Below are 9,682 nucleotides of genomic sequence, written 5' to 3'. Positions count from 1 at the left end.
CTGAAATGCTGTGTGGGTGCCCCGGTTCAGCTGGTGTGTGCTCTGCTTCTATTTTGGGATCTTGCATGACCCTTTGAGGTGCTGGGCTGGGGTTCGTCGTGATCCCCGGTCATGTAAGATAGTATGTCGTGTGTTGGGTAACAAAAACTCTACTAGTAGCTGTGAACCTTGGTTTCTCTTAATAAAATCGGAGAGGGAGGCTTCTCTTTTGATGAAGAAAAAAAATGCACCGAGATCCCACGTCGATCCTTTATGTATATCTGTACATACTTGAGGAGGTTCCTCCGTGAGTTCCAAAAATTTACTTCGTTCATACTCAGTAAAGGAGCACCTCTAAACTTTATCTACTATTCCCTCCGTTCACTATTATAACATGTTTTGAATATTCTAATATGGACTAAATATGGACTGAAATGAGAGAACAAACACACTAAAATACGGTTATATACATCTGTTTCAGAAAAAAAGTTAGAACATCTTATAACGGTGAACGGAGGGAGTAGTATTTGGTAAACCGGAGAGGCTCCGGTGATTGCCTTAACTTATTATATGTATCTACATTGGCCACAAAGCCACATCATCTTGCGCTACCCAGCTTAGATCACAGGGAGCACCAAAACTATTCTCAACACTAGCACCATATGGCACCACCAGCCATTCCGCCGAACTACTTCGCTCACGGTTCCTGCATCGACTTCGTCGTACAGAATCGCACGGCGTCAGAGACTGCGAGGAATATATGACTGCTTCCAATGTGCTCGGTGAGCTTGGATGCTTGCAGTTTTTCTATGACGACGGAACCAGGATTTGACAGAATGAGCTGCCAAAACACACAATACAAAACAACATTATCAGCTGCCCTGTGAAACAAGATTATAGTTTTCTGAAAGTGTGTGTAGCTTGAATGGGTGTACCTGCATATCTCTTTTCTGAAGATTCTTGTACAGACCTTCAAGAGCATGTATGCCGCTTGTATCGATGTCGATGACCGCTGCACCAGCATTTTTCACCGGACTGCATTAGTACAATGATTGAAAAAAATAGTTTGAAATTTCTCAGGCCAAGATATAATTCTTCTACTTACGCGACATTTCCACAATCAAGAAACTGATTTTAGGCAGTCCCACTGCTTTAGCTCTGTCTTCTTCGTCTGTGAGCCACCTAAGAATTCTGCCATGGAGCACCAGATGTCAGGCCTATGAGGCTGAAATTACCAAATTCATGTGTATTTTATCATACTTCAGATTCAGAGCATAATGTGTGATGAATTTGCCATCTTTACCTTTCTCGGACGTAATTAGAGTTGGAAAAATAAATAGCAGAATCAACCCTCACAATCACCACCCCGGGAGTAAGATTTGCTTCTGGATATTGGCTTATGTTCCTGTATATAGTGGTGCCGGGAAGGTTTCCAAGTAGGGCTGTCCTTGGCCTTGTTACTTGAAGAAGTATTTTGGCAAATGAGATTGCTACCTGGTAATACCCAGAAAAAACAAGTTCTAGTTATGTCTCCACAGAAAGACATGAAAATATTATTATTCTTCATCAAAGATAATGCTTTGGTCCTTACAGCAATCAAGAGGCCAATCTCAACGGATACAAAAACAACACCGAAAAAAGCTCCCATGCAAGCAATGAAGTCCAATTTGTCAACTTTCCAGATGAGAATTGCTGCTTCATAGTCCACAAGGCCGATCACCGCAGAAATAATGATCGACCCTAGGATTGCATTTGGTGTGTATTTGAATAGCGGTGTGATGACCAACAAGGTAAGAAGAACCACCACTGACATAACCACATTGGATACAGGAGTCTTGCAGCCAGCCATGAAGTTAACTGCCGAACGTGAGAAAGAACCTGAAAAAGAAAATACAGGATATAGATTTTGGCACTGTATTTTCCAGACAGTTTACTGTCAGCTCTGTTCGGCGAAAAAGGGTGAAGCTACCTGTTGTGACATAGCAAGATGTCATTGATCCTACTATGTTCATGGTTCCAAGTGCTACCATCTCCTTGTTTCCATCTAGCTGGTAGTCCTTCATAGCAGCAAATGTCCTTCCAATAGCTACAGCTTCCTGATGAAGTAGTCACGCACAGATTGATGAGAAATCTGGAGATGCACATGACAGGAAAAACAAATATGTGTTCATATCAGAATACATACTGTCAAACCAACTATGCCGCAAACAACACCGATCTTGAAGCCTTTTGCGACAAATGGACCGGTGAAATAAATCTTGTGTACTGATGATGGGTTGATTCCCTGTTCAATGTGCTTTACCTGATAACCAAGTGACAATTTTTTTTTCATCCATGACAAACAGTGTATGGTCCACACAACTGAGCCTGAATTTTCCTGACTTAGTCACTTACTATCTGAACACCTTGCTTGTCGGCACGAGTAATGTATACAAAAAATGTTGCTAGAATCACTGATATTATAGGAGCAATAGCTGGCACCCAGAAAAGCTTCCTATTCTTCTTTCCCTGTGTAAATCAAACATCCTTAGTGGATGAAATAAATTTTTAAAATGTTAAATGTGTTGTAAAGGTACAAGGAACAAAGAATCCTTACGATATACTTCGCAAACAGAAGGAAAACCAGGAAAGATACACCAATCACAATTGTCTGCCAGTTCCACTGCATATATATACAAGCATCTCCTTGTTAGTACTCTAGATAACTCAGACAGACAGTAGTACTATCTTAAGCCTATGCTAATCCCTTCCTGGCGCGGGAAGATCCACAAAAAGGAGGGGAACAAATTCACCTGCCCACTTCCAAATGAATATAAAGATGAGCTCCAAAGATCCAAAAACAATTCAGCACTTGCAAAAATATTTTTCCCCACATAAGTTATTTCCATATCGACATGGCATGATGTACTTCTATTAATAATGAAAATGTTTTTAAGTTCTAGGAATTACAAATATGCTCTTATAATTCCAGAAAATGCAGTGCATGATGTTCTGATCAAGATATAAAATCGATATGTTACTGCTAAGTATATGAGATATGTACCCCATGACGAACTGATCTCCAGACAGATTCCATAACAGAAACTATGTCGGTTTTCCTTGTAAAATTTGCGATGCCCAACACGTATTTTAGCTGCTGCAGGGCAATAGTAATGGCAGCTCCCCCCATGAATCCGACAATTGCAGCATGTGACAAGAACTCTATAAGGAACCCTAACCTGAAAAAAAATTTACCAACTCTTAGTCCAACACGTGACATTATGTGCAAGCTTTTAGTATATGTTTGCATATACCTTAGAAATCCCAAGGCTGCTTGAGTGATACCAGCGAAGAAGGTTGCCGTGAAAGCAAGGCGCATGTATTCCTCCTTGTTTTTGACATGGTCAACCTCAGCTTGTAGAAGTGAACCTATCAAAAGAGAAACCACAGCAACTGGACCGATCGCTATATCCCTTGAGCTACCCATTGCAGCATATATCAATGGGGAATGAAGCTGGAGTCTGAAACCAACTAACAAAAGTAAATTATGATAGCAAAACAAGCTTAAATGTTTCGCATCAAATCTCCGCAACAGAATCAAGAGGAGTAACTTACAAAGCCCATACTGCGGGTCCAAATTAGCAAGCTTCGAATAGCCAATGTCCTATTAGAGTCCATCATTCAATGTCAGGCACAGTTTAAGTGGTCAAAGCCAAGGTGGACCAGTCATCCTTGATGATACCTGAGGAATGCAGAGGCTTGCGATGGTCAACCCGGCAATCAGATCTCCTTTGAACTTGCTGAGACTGTAATCCCTGCCCCACCCAAATATTGGAAACAAGAACTCCAGCCCCATCATGAACCTCCTCGGTCCGGATTGGCCCTTGTACTGACGCAGCGGGTTGTCGTGGAAGAAAGTCTCTCTCAATGTTTCTGTAAACTCCGTGGCCAAGTTCTTCGGAGGGGGATAGCCCACTTTGTACACCAGCGGTGCTTGAGATGGGTCATTGGAGGGTGTCTGTGTGGTGATGCCAGGTTCATCTGCTGCCTCGTCAGATATATGATGGACCATCTCTGCTATTCGAACAACTTTTTGTTATCCTGGAGAAACAGTTGAGTTAATTTTAGTAACTGGAGTGTGCATGGAGGTTAGACGTTTACAGTACTTCAACATTGCAAAAATTATAACCATATAAACACCACCAAAATGACATCACGAAACGATGACCCTTACATGCATAGAAACTATCGATATTTATCATGTTTAATGGTTTTATCTTTTTTTCTATCTTAACATAGAATGAATCTGAACTTAATTTTTTTATATTGCTAGTAAACTGATAAGTATGTAAACTAATTTTGTCGTGACTAGTTTGCGTACTAGAAAGAGATTGAATCAGCAGTATGTTGGTGGAGGACAGGTTATCCTGAATTTTCGTTTTGGGAGAAATATAGGCGATGCTTATTCAAGATGAACACATACCTTGAGCTCGGACAACTAGCAGGCAAATCTTTTCATACGAGGAGCTAAGAATGGCAACAGTGAATCCATATTATGATATCTTCGAAATAGAAAAATCTATTTGATATTTGATGCTCACTCTTATATAGAATAACCATATGTTTCTCCCAACTGTCCCATTCTAACAGTAAAAGGAAAAACGAGAAGGTTGATTGTATTGTTCAGCTCAGTGTGAATAGCAGATAATAATGGTGGACTGTTGTTTCTTGTAAGCACAAGACTTTGCGGTGTTGGTCTGAAAGTCCAACGGGCTTATTCAAAAAGCAATAATTGGTGCAGAAAGTTCCAGCTATTCTCTTTGAATCCTGACCCAATGGTAATAGATGAGAAACTAATAATATTAATAAAAGCCAAATGAGTCAAGTTTGTGCCTAGGTGAGATAGTCCAACTAAGATGAGACAAAATACTCCATACTGTACATCTGTAGAATTCTCCAAATCAAAGCTGAGACAGAGCAGACAGAGGCAGTTGTTTCCAAGTGAAGGGATTGATTTATCAATTATTATTATATCTAACTAAAGAATACTACTACAAAATTCGGTAACCTTAATCTTCTTACTTACATGAGCAGTGACTGGTCACCATTCCACCTAAATGGGTCCCAATTGCTAAGAAAGAAGCTCTAACCATGTTTATTTTCAGAAAACCTAAGTAGTGGTGCAGAATTATATAATTCGACGAGCTATTGAACACTCTCCCCTCCCGACCCCTCCCGCGTCGCCCCCGCGAGGCGAAGGGGAGGGCGACCAGATCCTGTCGAGCGCCCCCCTCCTCCTCCTCTTCCCCTGCTCCGCCGCCGCCAGAGGGCACGGCCGGGCAAAGCCCGACCGGTGCCGGCGGCGGCGGGGCGCTGGCGTCCTCCTGCTCGAGGGGGCTGCGCGGGCATGCTTCTTCGGGCCGGTGCGTCGCGCGGCGGTGAGCGCGACGGCGCTGCGTTGTGCGGGTGTGGCGGCTCCGCGTTCTGGCGGCGGCGGCGCACTGGTGGAGCCTGCGTGGCGGGCACTGCGACGGCGGGGCGTGCCCGGGCTGCAACGGCCAGATCTGGCCGCCGGGGGGCACGGGCTGTGGCGGCGTGGGCTGGAGGCCGTCGTCCTGCTGGCTGGCGGCAGAGGCGGCTGAAGGCGGCGGCGGATCCTGCTCAAGGTGCGGCCTTCGTGGCTGCGGTGGGCGGCGGATCTGACGCGGCGGTGGCGGTGCTGGTGGTTGCGGGCGAGCCGGGTTCCGGCCAGATCTGGCTGGATTTGTCGCCGGGGACCCGGCTGGTGGCGCAGGGCGGTGGCCGGAGCGCGTCCTGGTCGCGGATGCTGGCCTGCTCTGGCCAGGGTGTGGCGGCGCGTGTGTGGTGGCGGTGGCGGCGCAGAGTGGTGGCCGATCTGGTGGCTGCGTGGTCGACGGACTCAACGGCTGGAGTCCGGCGGGCGGCGCGGGATGGGCAGTGGCCTGGTGTGGCTGCTGCTCCGGCCGTGGAGGGATCCACGGTAGCTTGGCATGTCGGCTGCGGCGGCGGCTGACATGTTTCGGCGTCGGTTCGACCGTAGGTGGCGTGTGGCGGCCTTCGATTCCTCTCCCCGTCGCCCATGCACCACTTCCGTCGAAGGACTGGGCTTTTCTCAGTTGTGGTACATCGCCCGTCTCGCGCCCGGAAGCAGGACCGCGCCCGTCTCGCGCCCGGCAGCAGGACCGCGCCTGTCCCGCGCCCGGTTGCAGGACCGCGCCGCCTGTCTCGCGCCCGGCAGCAGGACCGCGCCCGTCTCGCGCCCAGCGGCAGGACCGCGCCCGTCTCGCGCCCGGCAGCAGGACGGGCCGATGGCGGCCAGTTGGGGGCAGCTCAGGGGTGCAAAAGGCGCGTCTCTATAGGTGGCGTGGCGCTGGGTAACTGGTGAGGTGGCGTCGAGGTCTTGGATTCCGGGGTGGCGGCCCTGGTGGTGGTGTCGCGGTGCTCATGGGCAAAGCCCGTGCCTTGGTGCTGCCCGGTAACCATGGTCGTGTGGGCGGCATGGTCACCGGGGTGTGACGTTCGGTGGCGGTGAGTATGGGCCGGGGTGAAAACCTATCCTATCTTCGGACGGACCGGCGGCGGCGAAGCTCGCTCCCTTCCTGAAGGCGTCGTCGCGGCCATCATTGCCCGTCGTGTTGCTCTAGGGGAAACTCTGACTCTCGGGTCGGGCGGTGGCGGCGCTCCGGTGTCGTTTCCTTCCTGAAGGCACCGCCTTGGAGCCCACGGTTCGTCATATGCGGCTTCATCTCTTCGCGGTGGCGTGTTCACGGGCGAGGACCCCGCTGCTCTTGTAGTGCTTGGGGTGGTGTTGCTGCGCTCGACACTTATGTATCTTGCCTTGGGTGTGTGCGTGTGTTGTGGTGGCGTGCGTTTGTACCGGGTTGTTGTTGGTTGATGCTTTATATATAAAGCGGGGCGAAAGCCTTTTTCGGTAATTAAAACCTAAGTAGTAATATTTTCAGTAGAATTTTCATTCTCGGCTAGTTTCATTAGGCTGCGGATGGAACCAAGAACGCTTGGTCGCAGCTTACTTGCATGATTCAAAGATAATAGTGGTGGACCGTTGTTTCTTGTAAGCACAAGACTTTCCGGTGTTGGTCTGAAAGTCCAAGCAGGCTTATTCAAATAGCATAATTGGTGCAGAAAGTTCCAACTATTCTCTTTGAATCCTGACCCAATGGCAACAGATGAGCAATAATACTATTAATAAAGCCAATGAGTCAAATTTGTGCCTAGGCTGAGATAGTCCAACTAAGATATCAGAAGATACTCCATAGTACATCTGTAGAATTCTCCAAATCAAAGCTGAGACGAAGAGCAGACAGATGAACAGAGGCAGTTGTTTGAAAGTGAAGGGATTGGTTTATTATAATCTAAAGAATACTGCAAAATTTGACAACCTTAATCTTCTTACTTATGATGAGCAGTGACTGATCACCATTCCACCTAAACGGGTCCCAATTCAATTACTAAGAAAGAAGTTCTTACCACATTTATTTTCAGAAATCCTAAAACATAAGTAGTAGAAATATTTTCAAAAAAAAAGAAATATTTTCAGAACAATATTTCATTTTCGGCCAGTTTCATTAGGGTGTGGATGGAACCAAGAACACTTGGTCGCACCTTACTTACAGGATGCTAACGACGAGCCAGCTGAAATTTTTGTGAGACATTTAATCAAGTACTCACGAAGCATACTCGCTGACACAATAACGCACAAAAGGTATCGGTGAATTGCCGGTTTCTCATCCATTAAAAAAGGGATGGATACACTGCTGATTTCCGAGCAGAGGAACTAATGGCGAAGTTATCAAAAAATCGAACCCCAGCGTGCAGTCGCAGTCGTAACAGACGAAATGCGACGAGTTGTACAGAAAATAAAGAACCAAGAACGACTGAAGGGGAGGGGAGAAGATGCTCATGGATCAGAATCGTCGGATGAAGAGATTTTACCGGATATACAGTGGTTCCTGTGATCGGTCGACGGAGCCGCCGCGCGCTCAGGGTTCACCGGCCCACGAATGGCGCATCCCTCTTGGCGCTGGCGCGGCGAGAGCGGGTATATATGCCTTCTGGAGGCACCAGGAGGATCCGCCTGCCGGGGAAACAGACGCGCCCAACGGACAAAAGAGCGGCAATGGAAGGTAGCGCGATCTCTGCTGGTAGTTGTTTATACACCACGGAGTCGGGAGACGAGGGAAGACGGCGACGTGGACGTGGACGTGCGGAACCAAAATGGCTGGGAAGTCGCCGCGGGCTCCACGGCCGTGGAACCGGGGCCGTCCTACGCCGGTCGGTCAACGGCGCCGCGGTCAGGGTCTACGGGGACCAACGGCGGCGAGGGAAGGATGATGAGTTTTCAGTGTTTGGACCGTGGAATAGTGGTCGGGACGACGAGAGGTGAAGTGAACCGCGTGTGGGGCAGGGTACAACTGAAGGTGACTTACGACGACCACCTGGCCTTTCCTTACGACCGGAAGGTGACAAGCGATTAGGTGGCCGAGTTACACGAAGACCGCGGCCGTACTTCAATTCGGCTTCATGTGTCTGCGAGTCCTGCGTAGGTGGTGGAGTCGCGAATCCTTGTTGCGAACCTGAAGCGTAATTGTAGGCGTATGGTTGTGACTCTGCGGGGATAAAAGATGGGCCAATAACGTCCCCTCCGAAGAACTCTGTAACTAATGATGTAACCGTGTTGCCATGATCATGTGAAGCTCCCCGGAGGCCTATGTTGACGCCATGATCATGTGATGCTCCCCGAAGACCTGTGTTGACGCCACGTTGGGTGTTCTCATCGCCCCAATTAACATCAGGTATCTCCTGCACATAGAAACATTTTAAACAAACTGTTAGAGGATAATATATGATATCATTGTAAATGCATTGAAATGTAAACATGACTACCTGATTATATCCCTCTCCTATACTGTCTGGCCATTGTACGTGGCGCTGGTTTAAATCTGGTACACGAGTCTCCTCGGACATGGGGATCCCCCGCGTGGAGAGATACGGCTGAGATCCCTCACCTTGGGTGTATGCATCATATCCTGTGTACGCATATGGGTTAGGGGAAAGAAACTGCTCGGGCATCGATTCCAAGCCCGTACCATGGTCCTGAGATGTCTGCCCCTGACGAAGCTGCATCGAAAAAGAGCGATGCAGTGGCAGAGATGAGTCCTGTCGTGGCAATGTCGTTCTAGTACTCGGACCCTCCCCCACTGCCCATGGCTCGTACGCGCCTCGCTCGGTCTGGACGACGGCGCCGCACTTGGTCTAGCTGACCTCGGTACCGGCATGTTGTATGCTCCAGCGACAACGTCATCGCCTCTATCGCATCTGAACTTCTTTGCCAAGTATTGTTGAAGAAGTTTCTGGAATGTCTTGCGAAATGGGCCCTGGGCCGGCATGCTATCCGTAGCCATCTGCCCTACTTCGTTGCAATTTTCAAGCTGAACAATATTTGGATGTTATTTAGTTCAAATGATTATGAAATGATGGACCTAAAAAAGTTACAAGTGATTACCATCTGGTCACAATAGTAAGCTGCATGCAGCTCAACATGTCTCCGCGCCTGCTCCTCTTGTGTGAGATGTGTTGGTATAGTAGCTGGCTAACTGGCCAGGCTAGCACGTGTGTTCATGCAGTACCACTGCTTATACGCTTGATCTATACTTCCATCGTATGGTCTGCAAAATTAAATTAT

The 9,682-nt window shown here is 47.9% G+C and overlaps 1 pseudogene; it reads right to left on the bottom strand.

The window, feature by feature from the left end:
• Window positions 1-310: 310 nt before the first annotated feature.
• LOC125509808 lies at window positions 311-8,085 on the bottom strand (annotated as a pseudogene).
• Between the last annotated feature and the right edge of the window lie 1,597 nt (window positions 8,086-9,682).

Source organism: Triticum urartu, chromosome 5, assembly GCF_003073215.2.
Source record: "Triticum urartu cultivar G1812 chromosome 5, Tu2.1, whole genome shotgun sequence".
NCBI lineage: Eukaryota > Viridiplantae > Streptophyta > Magnoliopsida > Poales > Poaceae > Triticum > Triticum urartu.
This window is presented reverse-complemented; position numbering and strand designations above follow the sequence as displayed.